Source organism: Phyllobates terribilis, unplaced genomic scaffold (genome assembly GCF_046119375.1).
Source record: "Phyllobates terribilis strain yellow unplaced genomic scaffold, ASM4611937v1 Scaffold_1__5_contigs__length_1240528914, whole genome shotgun sequence".
NCBI lineage: Eukaryota > Metazoa > Chordata > Amphibia > Anura > Dendrobatidae > Phyllobates > Phyllobates terribilis.
Window position 1 is genome coordinate 1,148,362,952 of NW_027362761.1, and position 14,294 is coordinate 1,148,377,245.

Sequence of the window (14,294 nt, forward strand, 5' to 3'; positions counted from 1 at the left end):
AATCACCCCGGGAATCAAAGTAAAATTTTAAATCACAGGCGAATCCAATTAGCGAAAATTTCATCACTTCAACTTATACTGTGATTCAGTAGTGTGTTTGGCCCCCATGTATCTGCAAGCATTCCTGAAAATATTCTGGGCATGCTGCTTACGAGACCGTGGAAAATGTCATGGTGGGTCTCCAACACGACCTGAGCTCCTGGATAATCTGTAGTGCTACTTGGTGGAGTTAGATGGATTTATACTTGATGCTAAGAGCAGAGGTTCTCAATTTGATTCAGGTCTGGGGAATGTGAGGGCCTGTCAATGGCATCAATGCCATCATCCAAGTACTTGTACATATTCTGGCCACATGAGGCTGGGCTCTATCCTGCACCTGGAGGAACCCAGGGCCCAATGCCCCAGTATAGGGTCTGACAATGTTCTCAGAATTTCATCCAAGTAACTAACAGCAGTCAGAGAACAGGATGATGTTGTTGTAAGTGTAACGTTCACCACGACATCTCCAGACTTTTTCTTGTTTGTCACATATGCCTAGTGTGAATCCTTACCTCTCAACTTTTGAAGAAGAGAAAAAGGGACAGATCATGCGGTGCGCATAATTTTTGGTCATGCCCCCTGGCCACACCCCAATCCACGCCCATTTAACATTTCTTTCTCGTCCGGCAGGAGGAGTTGTCAGAGGGACGCTGGTAATGAGGGTAATTCAGCAGATGGCCCTCATCCCCATTCCTGGTATGCATGCTCCCCTCATCCCCATTCCTAGTATGCATGGCCCCCTAAGACCAAATCCTGGTATGCATGGCCACCTCAGACCTAATCCTGGTATGCATGGCCCCCCCAGACCCAATCCTGGTATGCATGGCCCCCTCAGACCCAATCCTGGTATGCATGGCCCCCTCAGACCCAATCCTGGTATGCATGGCCCCCTCAGACCCAATCCTGAAATGCATGGCCCCCTCAGATCGAATCCTGGTATGCATGGCCCCCTCATCCCTAATTCTGGTATGCATGGCCCCCTCAGACCCAATCATGGTATGCATGGCCCCCTCATCCCCAATCCTGGTATGCATGGCCCCCTCAGACCCAATCCTGGTATGCATGGCCCCCTCATCCACAATCCTGGTATGCATGGCCCCCTCAGACCCAATCCTGATATGCATGGCCCCCTCATCCCCACTCCAGATATGCATGGCCCCCTCATCCCCAATCCTGGTATGCATGGCCCCCTTATCCCAATTTTGATATGCATGGCCCCCCATCACTGCCCACATGAAAAAAACAAACACTTCTATTCACCTTCCTTCCTCCCCTTTGCTCCAGCACTGCGTCCTGTATGTCAGTAGCTGATCTCAGCATCTGAACAGCGCATGACATTTCCACCATGTGCCCTTAGTTCTGGCATGGAGAAGAGTGAATAGTCATTATCTTTAATAGTGTGCACTGTCAGCATGGCCGCAGCTCTAGCTGCTGCTCAGCGATCCTCTGTGCCCGCTACTAAAGGGAATGAATATTCACTCCTCTCCACACCCATGGGAGTGGAGAAGAGTAAATATTAATTCTCTCTAATAGCTGTCACACAGGTTCGCAGAGCCGCAGTAGGAAGTCGGCGGCTGCGACTGATAGTGTGCACTATTAAGGAGAATGAATATTCACTCCTCTCCACTCCCATGGGCATGGAGATGAGTGAATATTGATTGTCATTAGAAGTGGGCACACGTGGTAGCTGCAACTGCCGGCTACTACCTGTGCCCGCTGCTCCACCGCCGCAACCCGCCCCACCACCCTCCACAGCTGGGAAAACAGCTGAACCATGACGGGACGTGGGACTGAGCCCTCAAAGCAGTACAGTCCCGTGGACAGTTGGGAGCTATGGTGAATCTGTTCTCATCTGTGAAGAGAACAAGGTGTCAATGGCTGACCAGCCAATTTTGGCTGTGAGCACAGGTCTTACTACAAATGTTGAGTCATCATGCCACCCTCATGCAGTATGTTTCTGAAACTTTGGCCAGATACATGAACACTAGTGGTCCACTGGGCTCCTCCTGTACCTCCTCGCGCAAGAGAGCAGATACCGATTCTGCTGTTGGAGTAATGTGCTTTTATGGCCCTGTCTGACTTTCCTTGAGAATCACCCATATCCGGGTATCTGCTCCATGCTCTTGAGACTGGTAGATACAGCAAACCTTGTTGCAATGGCACATATGGATGTGCTATCCTTGATGATAAGGACTACCTTTGCAACCTGAATGGGCTGCAGGTACCGCTTCACAATATCATTAGCAGCAAGGACACTAGCAAAATATAAAACTAGAGAAGGAAGGATAAGGGGAAAGGAATTGTCTATGACAACCACAAAGCCATTCCCTCTTTGGAGTTGGGACTTGCTTTTCCTTCCAATGCACCTGTTGTCACTTTCCTTTGCACCAAAACGGGTGAAACTGATTTACAATCGCCTCTGCTTCCGACAGATTGATATTTCTAAAGTTTAATGGACTATGATGGGCAATTGTTCGCTTAATTTTTTTTAGGCAGCGTACACAAAAAAAGAAAATAACTGTAAGAAACGAGAATAATCAGCTGAACACAAAATGGATGTAATGTTACCTGCTAAGCCAGAACAGATGGAAAAATGAAATTAAATAAGCATCATGTGTAATGAGCGCACCTCAACTCCCCCCAAATCAGGACTGAAAATTCTTGGCTATGGGCATTACTGTGGAAATGATGCAGAAAATAGCTCAGATGGAAAAGGAACAGCCATGAGCCTGAGGTACAAATCACGTTCATCTGTATGGGCAGATTGCATACAGCCCCTGGCACTGGGATGATTAGTCGCCACAAGTCTTAAATACATTTGACATTATTTCATCTCTCGAACCTTCATTTTATTCAAATTATGAAATGACTAATGGGCCCCAGCAGTAATTAACAACATAGCAATATTTTATTTTACACCTGCAGAGGGAAAATATGCTCTTTTTGAAATTACGCAGAATCGTAGCGTTCCGAAAATAGAGCCGATGTATAAAACATGGATCAGGCTTCCCATGCTCTGCACAAAGCACCTGCAGAACATTTCACCAAAGTGACAAAGCACCAGGTGATAGCAGCTGATTGATAGCATTTTCCGCCAAGGCGAGGTAGATCACAGACATTGCAGCTTGGTTTAGTTTACTTCTCTACACAAGGAAAGTCTAGAAACATATACCTTGCTGCAGTCTGAAACGCTTAAGGTTCTCTATGATCTTTCGTTCCCTTCTTTAATCTCACCTATTTTTAATGAAGAAAGTTTTTTAATATATTGGCATTTTAATTTTCTTTGGTTCTGGTACAATTTTTTCCTTTTATGTTGAAGTTTAGAAACCATGACATCGTTTTCACATGTCCATAGAACACAGACTGTGCTCGCATCGCTACACCTGGCTCAACAATGCCACCATATTCCTTGCAATGCGACCACAGTGAAACCAATCTTAGGTATATAAAAAGAGAAGAGCCTAACAGTCAAAGGCCAGAATTAAGGCATAAATTGCTTTGAAAAAGTCGCAAAATTTTTGCTCAAATATTTTTTCACATTTTTCTTTTTCACTTCAGTTTTTCAAAGCTCCATCAAGATGAGCAAAGCTGGGGCGGGACAGGGGCATGACACTATTGCTCGTCTAATTCATGATGAGCTATGGCATTCCGTACAGCAGAAATCTTACTCCAGTCCCTGACTGGAGTAAGGTTTGTGAAAAGGCGCACATCACTCATCAGACTACCTGCCTGTTAGTTTTTAACCCCATAGTAAAAAAAACAAAACTGGTTAAACCCTTTAAGCGGCATGATCCTGCTCAGGCATTTATTTGGGCACCCATGATTGGGGCCATCAATGGGTTATCATGATGTGGCGCCCCTGAGGGTTCGACCGCCACAGGAATGCTGCACTTCTTCAATGGAGTGTGGTGTTCCTCCTCTGAGGTAAGGCCGGTGTGATGGTAGTGATCTAGCCTTTTGCATCCAACACCACATTTCCTCCAGAGGGAGCTAGTATGCACTAGGTGCTGCTCCCCTGGTTACAGGGAGACTGGGGAACACAAAGTGGTAGGAACCAGTTAGTGGGTGTGGGTGGAGGAACAGTTAGTCAGTGACACTTCTAATTTTATATTTAATAGAATGCCATCTTTGATCTTGGTTCTTGTTCTGTCCTGTTCTTTGGTCCTTCAGTCTAGCCTTTGCTAGTCTGTCGGCTGTCATTGTGCTGTCAAAATACTGTGTGTAATGTGACTTCCCTCCAGGAGCGCAGATCCTGTGTGGGCCTGCACCGGCATGGGACACAGCCCTCATACCCTGATCTTTGGGACGAGAGGTAGGTTGCAGACAAGGAATGTCTCAACCCGGCCGAGGACCAGGATCAAGAAGGCCCGGGAGCTTTAGAGTGTGGCTTCCTAGCAAATGGGTCCCGGGGAGGATGCAGACGGAGCGGAGCACGCCACCTGTCTTCGCCTACCTGATCTATTCAGAGGGATTCCGGCTGCAAGAGGGGTACCGGCCCCCGGCACCCGACCTCGTACTCTATGTCCAGGACGGGAAAGCCCGGTTAGGCCCTGAGGATCCCGCCGGGCGTCGGATGGAGAGGAATTGCCACCCGAGCCCTACACCTGAGAGGAGCTCAGAGGGAGACCCGGCCTATCCACACACGCACAGACGGGAAAGGGTGAAGTCTGTAGTGCAGGAACACTCTGGTGTAGGGTCGCTACCGAACACTGGACTTCCTCGGAGGTAGTCGGACCCCCGTCCCTGGTGGCCGCAGGACTCCGCGAGGAGCAGGGAGTCGCCTTCCCGCTAATATCTCTGAGTGAGTAAAGCCTTGAAAGATCACCCCTATGGCCTCCGGACTGTTCATTACGCGCCATACCACGCGACGCGGTGCCCGTACACTTCCGCGCTACTGCTAGCCCCCTTCATCCTGTTTGACTGCCCTGAGGCCTTGCTCCGCCTGTGGGGAGCAGTAAGAACTTTAGCCGCCACAACACCAGGCCTCAGCGGACTGTAGCGGCGCTGGTGGCCCCTTCACCAGACACCACAGGTGGCGTAGTCGTTAATCAGCCACTCAACCCGGAATAGCCCACACCATCTCTTTCTAATGTGACGGCCCTGAGCACGGGTCGGGCCTGGGCCATGGCTGCATCCCATCTCTTCAACGCAGGGCCCGACACCGAGTCCCCCAACACCCAGGGTAAAACACGGGCTTTCTGAGTAGAGGCGTCACAACCTGGCGTAGTCGGCAGGATATCGTGCCCGCAGCACCTTGAACTGTTGTTTCACACTTAAAATTGCGCCCGCCCAAGAAGAACAGACGCCATAACGCTGTAAAAAGACTGTCTTTGAACGCCTCCCATCGTGGGCTGGGCTCCCGCTTGGCGCCAAAAATGTGGACTGCCCCTTCCATCAGAGACTGTCCGCGGGGTAATGCCTGTTAAACTGGATGGGCTGAACGAAGGCGGGCCTGTCAGCATTCCGCCCAGGAACCGCCCCGAAAGAGGAGGAAGAAGAAGAAAAGCAACAAGGTGCGGCCATGTCAGTCGGAGCTTGGCAGTCAACGGAGGCAGACATGGATGCCTCTGGGGAGCAAGACCATGCAACTACTGAACCCGGTTCAGGCCCTTCACCCGGCAGAGAGCAAGGCGGCAGCGTGTTAACTCCGGGAGATATTGAATTTCTCCATAAAGAAGCTCCGGAACTTGCAAGGAGGCAGAAAGAGGCCCAGGAGGCGGCGACGGCAGCGTGGAAAGAAGAAATGCTGCGGCGTATTCGAGACCGCCACCGAGGAGCAGAAGTTCCAGGACCAGTCGACTCGGAGACAGAGGTCGAGGTTGACCTCGCGGCGGGTGAGTGTGCAACCCCTGCCCCGGCTGCAGAGCCAACAGAGACTATCCTGGACCTCATGGCGGAGTACATAGTCCCCCACGCGGTCACCTGGGAGCAAGCGCTAGCTCCTGAGCTGCAATCGGCAGCCGTCGGTGGGGACCTGCGGTGCCGCCCAAGCTCCGAAACGGAGGTGCCTGAAGCTGCGGAGGAGGCTACCGGCTCCAACCCGGACTGGTCCATGTCAATAAAGGACTCGCAGCAACCCGTTCTCACCCCGCTACCTGCACCAGTGGTAACTTGGCCCGAGGCCGAGGAGTGGGGTTGGGAAAACAAAGGGGGCGACCTAATGGTCTTCCCACGGGAGACCCGATCGGAAGCGCGAAGGAGGAGCCAGTGGTGCAGCGATCAGATCTTCCAGCTAGCACGGGAGCAACGTCGGTGGGAGCAGCGCTGCGAGCGCCTCGAGGTCAGGACCAAGGCTGCAAAGACTCGGGCGCGTCAGGAGGAGGCCACCCGTCCCAGTCCCCGGTACGAAGGCCAGATCGTCCGATTTCACTATGAGGCGGGGTGGGGGTTTATCCGGTGTCCCCTGTTCCAGGACGATGTGTTCGTCAGCCGGCGGGACGTTGAGCCGCGCCTCAAGAAGGGACATCCCGGTCGGAACCTCCTCCCGGGTGACACAGTGACTTTCTCTCGCCACCAGGGGGAGCATGGGTGGTACGCCCTGGACGTCCACAAAGTGTCTAGGAGCGACGCCACCCCGCCTTCAGCCTCAGGTGACCGGCTAGCCTCCGTCGGGAGGAATGAGCCTTTTCCTAGATGAGAGCCTGAAGTCTAAAGCAGCCCCCGGCTGCTGTCGTTGTTTAAAGTTTAGTTGATTGCTGCTATTTTTGTGTTTCTTGTATACAGAGACTTTGGTCCCTGCGGACTATGGCTGGCGGCGGACTGTGCATTGTATATAGTTATGCATCTATTTAGGTGCTTCCTATTGGTTTCATACAAAAACCGTGTCCCTTTTTCTACCTCAGACCTCAGAAGCAAAACCTGTCTGGAGTGGCTTGTGTGGGGGTCCAGCTCCGGATCTTCATGCCCTGCAGCCACCCCAGGGCCCACGTAGAGGGTTTAGGGCAGGTCCCTCTTGCTACTGAACTGACCGTCGCCACTTTTAACCAGTCTGCTGCCACAGTCTAAAGTCTCTTGTCTTAATTTATGTTTTATACTTTTATAATTTTGTACTCTTGCACTTTTATATTTTTGTACTTTTATATTATGTACCTTGTTATGCAACGTTACAAGAAATGTGCCTCCCATAAAGGGATGATAGTTTTACTTGTTATATAAAAAGAAATTTTCCTGGGTGTTACTTCCTTTGCAGCCCGCGGACGTGCTGTGTTTTACCAGGGGGGAATGTGGCGCCCCTGAGGGTTCGACGCCACAGGAATGCTGCACTTCTTCAATGGAGTGTGGTGTTCCTCCTCTGAGGTAAGGCCGGTGTGATGGTAGTGATCTAGCCTTTTGCATCCAACACCACATTTCCACCAGAGCGAGCTAGTATGCACTAGGTGCTGCTCCCCTGGTTACAGGGAGACTGGGGAACACAAAGTGGTAGGAACCAGTTAGTGGGTGTGGGTGGAGGAACAGTTAGTCAGTGACACTTCTAATTTCATATTTAATAGAATGCCATCTTTGATCTTGGTTCTTGTTCTGTCCTGTTCTTTGGTCCTTCAGTCTAGCCTTTGCTAGTCTGTCGGCTGTCATTGTGCTGTCAAAATACTGTGTGTAATGTGACTTCCCTCCGGGAGCACAGATCCTGTGTGGGCCTGCACCGGCATGGGACACAGCCATCGTACCCCGATCTTTGGGATGATAAGTAGGTTGCAGACAAGGAATGTCTCAACCCGGCCGAGGACCAAGATCAAGAAGGCCCGTGAGCTTTAGAGTGTGGCTTCCTAGTAAATGGGTCCCCGGGAGGATGCAGACGGAGCGGAGCACGCCACTTGTCCTCGCCTACCTGATCTATTCAGAGAGATTCCGGCTGCAAGAGGGGTACCGGCCCCTGGCACCCGACCTTGTACTCTACGTCCAGGACGGGAAAGCCCGGTTAGGCCCTGAGGATCCCGCCGGGCGTCGGATGGAGAGAAATTGCCACCCGAGCCCTACACCTGAGAGGAGCTCAGAGGGAGACCCGGCCTATCCACACACGCACAGACCGGAAAGGGTGAAGTCTGTAGTGCAGGAACACTCTGGTGTAGGGTTGCTACCGAACACTGGACTTCCTCGGAGGTAGTCGGACCCCCATCCCTGGTGGCCGCAGGACTCCGCGAGGAGCAGGGAGTCGCCTTCCCGCTAATATCTCTGAGTGAGTAAAGCCTTGGAATTTCAACCCTATGGCCTCCGGACTGTTCATTACGCGCCATACCACGCGACGCGGTGCCCGTACTCTCCCGCGCTACTGCTAGCCCCCTTCATCCTGTTTGACTGCCCTGAGGCCTTGCTCCGCCTGTGGGGAGCAGTAAGAACTTTAGCCGCCACGACACCAGGCCTCAGCGGACTTTAGCAGCGCTGGTGGCCCCTTCACTAGCCACCACAGGTGGCGCAGTCGTTAATCAGCCACTCAACCCGGAATAGCCCACACCATCTCTTTCTAATGTGACGGCCCTGAGCACGGGTCGGGCCCGGGCCACGGCTGCATCCCATCTCTTCAACGCAGGGCCCAACACCGAGTCCCCCAACACCCAGGGTAAAACACGGGCTTTCTGAGTAGAGGCGTCACAATGATACCTACAGAAGTCCCCCACTCTTTGCTGTAATCTCTGTGATGGTGTTATTTTAAACTACAACTCCAAAAAACTTCAAAGGAAAAATAAAATAAATTGAGGTTCTTGGAAGAAAAGGAGGAAAAAAAAGGAAAATACAAAAGTGAAAAATAGCTTGGGTGGGAAAGCTCCTTCACATTTCTTGTGGAAGAAAAATGACCTAACTCTGTACTTTTGCAATGCATTTGGGAAAAGGGAAGCCATCATCAGAAAATGGCCTATTGTTTAAATCAGATTTTTGTGTTACATGAATTTCCCTCAAAATTTTGGAATTTTTTTTCCATATCATGATCTTTATTAAAAATAACAGGTTACACCTTTATACACCTTTATACTCAGCTGATAACTATAGATGAGTGGACTCGTGGAAGTTTGGGTTCTGGTATCAGACCCGAACTTTAGTCCAAAGTTTGGTTTAGGTACTAAAACTTTACCCAAACTTGAACCAAAACCCGAACCCCATTGAAATGTATGGGGACCCAAACGTTGTATCTGGAAAAAAATTTCTCTCGCTCTGCAACGGACTTCCTCCGAAACTCTGAAAGGACTTCCGGGAGAAGTCCGTGTTCTGCGTTTAGCATCGGACACTAACTGTCCAGTATGAACCCCGAACTTTAAGTTCGGGTTCGCTCATCTCTACTGATAGTAGTGAATCTTCAAATCACAATAGGCAACGTCACACTTGACCTGGCTTCCCTTCTGTAAGTATGTACATTTGTTGTTTCCTAAAACAACAGGAAGTTAGAGTCTAAAATAGCCCGTGTGAAAATTGGAAGCTTTCTAATTTTTATATTTCATACAGATTGTGATATATAAAAAAACACATTGTAAAAATATAAAAAAAACTGCAATTAACACAAAAAGCAATAGATCATGTTAAGGTGAAGGCTTCCTTTAAAGAAATGTTAGTTTTTTTAATTTAAAATCCATTTCAGAATGACGGTAAAATCTTTTATGAAATTTTAACTCAACCTCCGCCCACCTAGCCTGACTGACAGTTCCTCAGTGTTCCTCCTCCCTGCTGAAATCTCACATTGTTCAGTACAAGCTGCAGCTGTCAGTCAGACTGGGTGGGTGGGAGGAAAATGAATACATTTGGACTCATAAGCCATTTCATTTTATAGCTAGACTCATAAAATGCTCATCTTAATATCAAGATTATATAGTCATTCCGAAATTGATTTTCAAATTAAGCACATTAGTCTTATCAGGTCTAAGAAATCTATTTACTAATGTATACAGTTTGGTATTGAGAAATCTGGTGACAGATCTGCTTTAACCACTTCGCGTCAGAGCCTGTTTTTGCCTTCGTGACCGGGCCAATTTTTTCAATTCTGACCACTGTCACTTTATGAGGTAATTACTCTGGAACTCTTCAACGTATTCCCCTGATTCTGAGATTGTTTTTTGTGACATATTGTACTTCATGATAGTGGTAAAATTTCTTCGATAACTCTTGCGTTTATTTGTGAAAAAATCGGAAATTTGGCAAAAATTTTGAAAATTTTGAATTTTCATGCCCTTTAATCAGAGAGATATGTCACACAAAATAGTTAATAAATAACGTTTCCCACATGTCTACTTTACATCAGCACAATTTTGGAACCAAAATTTTTTTTTGTTAGGGAGCTATAAGGGTTAAAAGTTGACCAGCGATTTCTCATTTTCACAACAAAATTTACAAAAGCATTTTTTTAGGGACCACATCTTATTTGAAGTGACTTTGAGGAGCCTTTATGACAGAAAATACCCAAAAGTGATATCATTCTAAAAACTGCACCCCTCAAGGTGCTCAAAACCACATTCAAGAAGTTTATTAACCCTTCAGGTGCTTCACAGGAATTTTTGGAATGTGGAAGAAAACAATGAACATTTAACTTTTTTTCACAAAACTGCTACTTTAACCTCAAATTTTTAATTTTCACAAGGGCAGCCAGAAAAAATGGACCCTAAAATGTGTTGTGCAATTTCTCCTGAGCACGCTGATATCCCATATGTGGTGCAAAGCCACTGTTTGGGTGCACGGCATGGCTTGGAAGGTAAGGAGCGCCATTTGACTTTTGGAATGGAAATTTGACTGGAATCGATAGCGGACGCCATGTTGCATTTGGAGAGCCCCTGAGGTGCCTAAACAGAGGAAACCCCCAACAAGTGACTCCATTTTGGAAACTAGACCCCTCAAGGAACTTATCTAGATGTGTGGTGAGCACCTTGAACCCCCAGGGGCTTCACAGAATTTTATAATGTTGAAGTGTGAAAATAAAAAAACACATTTTTAACACAAAACTGCTACTTTAGCCTCAAATTTTTAATTTTCACAAGGGCAGCCAGAAAAAATGGACCCCAAAATGTGTTGTGCAATTTCTCCTGAGCACGCTGATACCCCATATGTGGTGCAAAACCACTGTTTGGGCGCACGGCATGGCTCGGAAGGTAAGGAGCTCCATTTGACTTTTGGAATGGAAATTTGACTGGAATCGATAGCGGATGCCATATTGCATTTGGAGAGCCCCTGAGGTGCCTAAACAGAGGAAACCCAGAACAAGTCACCCAATTTTGGAAACTAGACCCCTCAAGGAACTTATCTAGATGTGTGGTGAGCACCTTGAACCCCCAGGGGCTTCACAGAATTTTATAATGTTGAAGTGTGAAAATAAAAAAACACATTTTTAACACAAAACTGCTACTTTAGCCTCAAATTTTTAATTTTCACAAGGGCAGCCAGAAAAAATGGACCCTAAAATGTGTTGTGCAATTTCTCCTGAGCACGCTGATACCCCATATGTGGTGCAAAACCACTGTTTGGGCGCACGGCATGGCTCGGAAGGTAAGGAGCGCCATTTGACTTTTGGAATGGAAATTTGACTGGAATCGATAGCGGACGCCATGTTGCATTTGGAGAGCCCCTGAGGTGCCTAAACAGAGGAAACCCCCAACAAGTCACCCCATTTTGGAAACTAGACCCCTCAAGGAACTTATCTAGATGTGTGGTGAGCACCTTGAACCCCCAGGGGCTTCACAGAATTTTATAATGTTGAAGTGTGAAAATAAAAAAACACATTTTTAACACAAAACTGCTACTTTAGCCTCAAATTTTTAATTTTCACAAGGGCAGCCAGAAAAAATGGACCCCAAAATGTGTTGTGCAATTTCTCCTGAGCACGCTGATACCCCATATGTGGTGCAAAGCCACTGTTTGGGCGCACGGCATGGCTTGGAAGGTAAGGAGCGCCATTTGACTTTTGGAATGGAAATTTGACTGGAATCGATAGCGGACGCCATGTTGCATTTGGAGAGCCCCTGAGGTGCCTAAACAGAGGAAACCCCCAACAAGTGACCGAATTTTACAATCTACTCCTCTGTATAAATTAATCTAGTGGTGGGAAAATAAGTAGATAGGTAAATGGTCACTAAACCCATAGATGAATTCCCACAGAGGTGTCATTTCCATAATGGGGTCACTTCAGGGGGAATTATGCTGTTCTGGCACTTTTCAGAGTACCAGAGCTAAAGAATCCCCCCTGAAGTGACCCCATTTTGGAAATGACACCCCTCTGGGAATTCATCTATGGGTTTAGTGACCATTTTAACTCAATGGATGATTTCCAGAAACAAGCACGCAATGGAAGGTTTAGATTCTGGAGAACCCCCCCCCCTGGAAATTATGTGAGCTCTACTCGAATGTGTCATTCACTAAATGAACCAAATGTTTGAATGACAAATTGGGATACATTTTTACAGTTTAAAAACGTGGTTCTGTGTGGAAGATTTTAAAGCAGTCAGTGACGCATAAGGCTGGCAATGATGGGCATTGTGGGCAATAGTAGCGGGTATCACGCCTCATTCCTCTCTTAGTACATACACGACATCTTTTCTGGGGGTTCCTTCTTGTTTCCGTTGCTGGAATAAGTGCAATAAAATGTCGCTCAGTGAGTCTTTTCACATCCTCAGATTCTAATGGATGAGCGGGGCTAACACTTTGAAAGACAAGATTTTCAATTACCTTTTCTTGATAATCAAGAAAAGGATCTGAATTTCCTGCTTTTTTGTACAACACAAAAGAATTGTATGTGGCCACCTGAAACAAATAAATAACCAACTTTTTATACCAGGTATAGGACTTTCTTGATACCTGGTATGGCTGTAGAACCTGGTCTGCAAGGTCCACACCCCCCATGTGTTTGTTGTAGTCAATGACTGACACAGGTTTTTGCTTCGGAGTGGTGGATCCTAGTTCTACAGTGGCCCTTGTGGCATCTGTGTGGATCGAGCTGAGGACAAAAATATCCCTCTTAACCCTATATTTCAGGGCAAGCAGCTCTCCGTTGCGTACAACCCCTAACTGCCCCTTTTCAAACTTTTGGTTGACCAATCGTTGTGGAAACCCCTGACGGTTTTTACGGATGGTCCCACAAGCCCCGATGTTGTGTTCAACCAGACTTTTAAATAGGGGTATGCTGGTGTAATAATTGTCCACATATAGATTGTAGCCTTTTTGAAAAAATGGACTTATCAGCTCCCAAACAATTTTTCCAGATGTCCCCAGATAAGTAGGGCATCCTGGTGGGTTTAGTTGGCTATCTTTCCCCTCATATATGCGAAAAGCGAATGTGTATCCGGTTGAACTTTCGCACATTTTATAGAGCTTTATTCCAAACCTTGCCCTTTTAGATGGGATAAATTGCTTGAGGTGCAGTCTTCCTTTGAATTTTCCAAGGGACTCATCTATAGAAATATTTTGTGTTGGAGTGTAGAGGCTTAAGAATTTTTCTGACAAATTTTCAATGATGGGTCTAATTTTATATAACCTGTCATGTTCTGGGGCATTTCTGGGCAGGCATTGAATGTTGTCGTTAAAATGCCAAAACCGCATGAGCATTTCATAACGGGTCCTAGGCAGAACGACTGAAAACATAGGGGCGGCTTGAACAGGGTGGTTGGACCAGTAGGATCGAATGCTCGGTTTTTTAACAAGCCCCATGGCAAATGTAAGTCCTAAAAATTTTTTTATTTCCGGGACATTAGTTGGTGTCCATAAATTTGCCCTAGCATAGTAAGAACGGGGATTCTGGCTTATGAATTGGGATGCATATAAATTTGTTTGCACGACAATATGCTCTAGCAAGCTGTCTGTAAAAAACAAATTAAAAATTAAAGAAATGAATTGGTCCAAAATCTTCCACCTCCACATTTATACCAGGAATGGCGTTGAAATCAGGGCTGAATGGAGCAGCCGAAGCCTCCCATCTGGGAAATGCTAGATCATGTGGCAAAGCCCCTTGTACACTGGCGTGCGCCATTTCACTAGTAGCAGGGACAGCGCTTGTACTGGGCAGTGTTCCCTGATTTGGAGACGTTTATCCAGTAGCGCTATTTGCCCCTATTGCTGTACTGGTCCTTGGGCTTGAGGATGGAACAGAATCACTGCTCATTTCTGAGCTCTCAGTGTCGCCGCTACTAAAGCCCTCAAAATCCATATCTCCATCTGAGATTGCGCTGTCATCAGTGTCAGAACATAGCAGGGCATACACCTCTTCTGCGGTATAAGTCTGACGGGCCATTTTATTTTTATATTTTTTGACTGGACTGAACGGACCGGACTGAAAGGACGGGACCGGACTGGAC

The 14,294-nt window shown here is 47.5% G+C and overlaps 1 protein-coding gene across 4 annotated transcripts in view; it reads right to left on the reverse strand.

Moving 5' to 3' along the window:
• Positions 1-14,294, reverse strand: part of STK32B (serine/threonine kinase 32B) — a 481,347-nt gene that overhangs the window by 39,150 nt on the left and 427,903 nt on the right. The gene's annotated exons all lie outside the window — the stretch shown is intronic.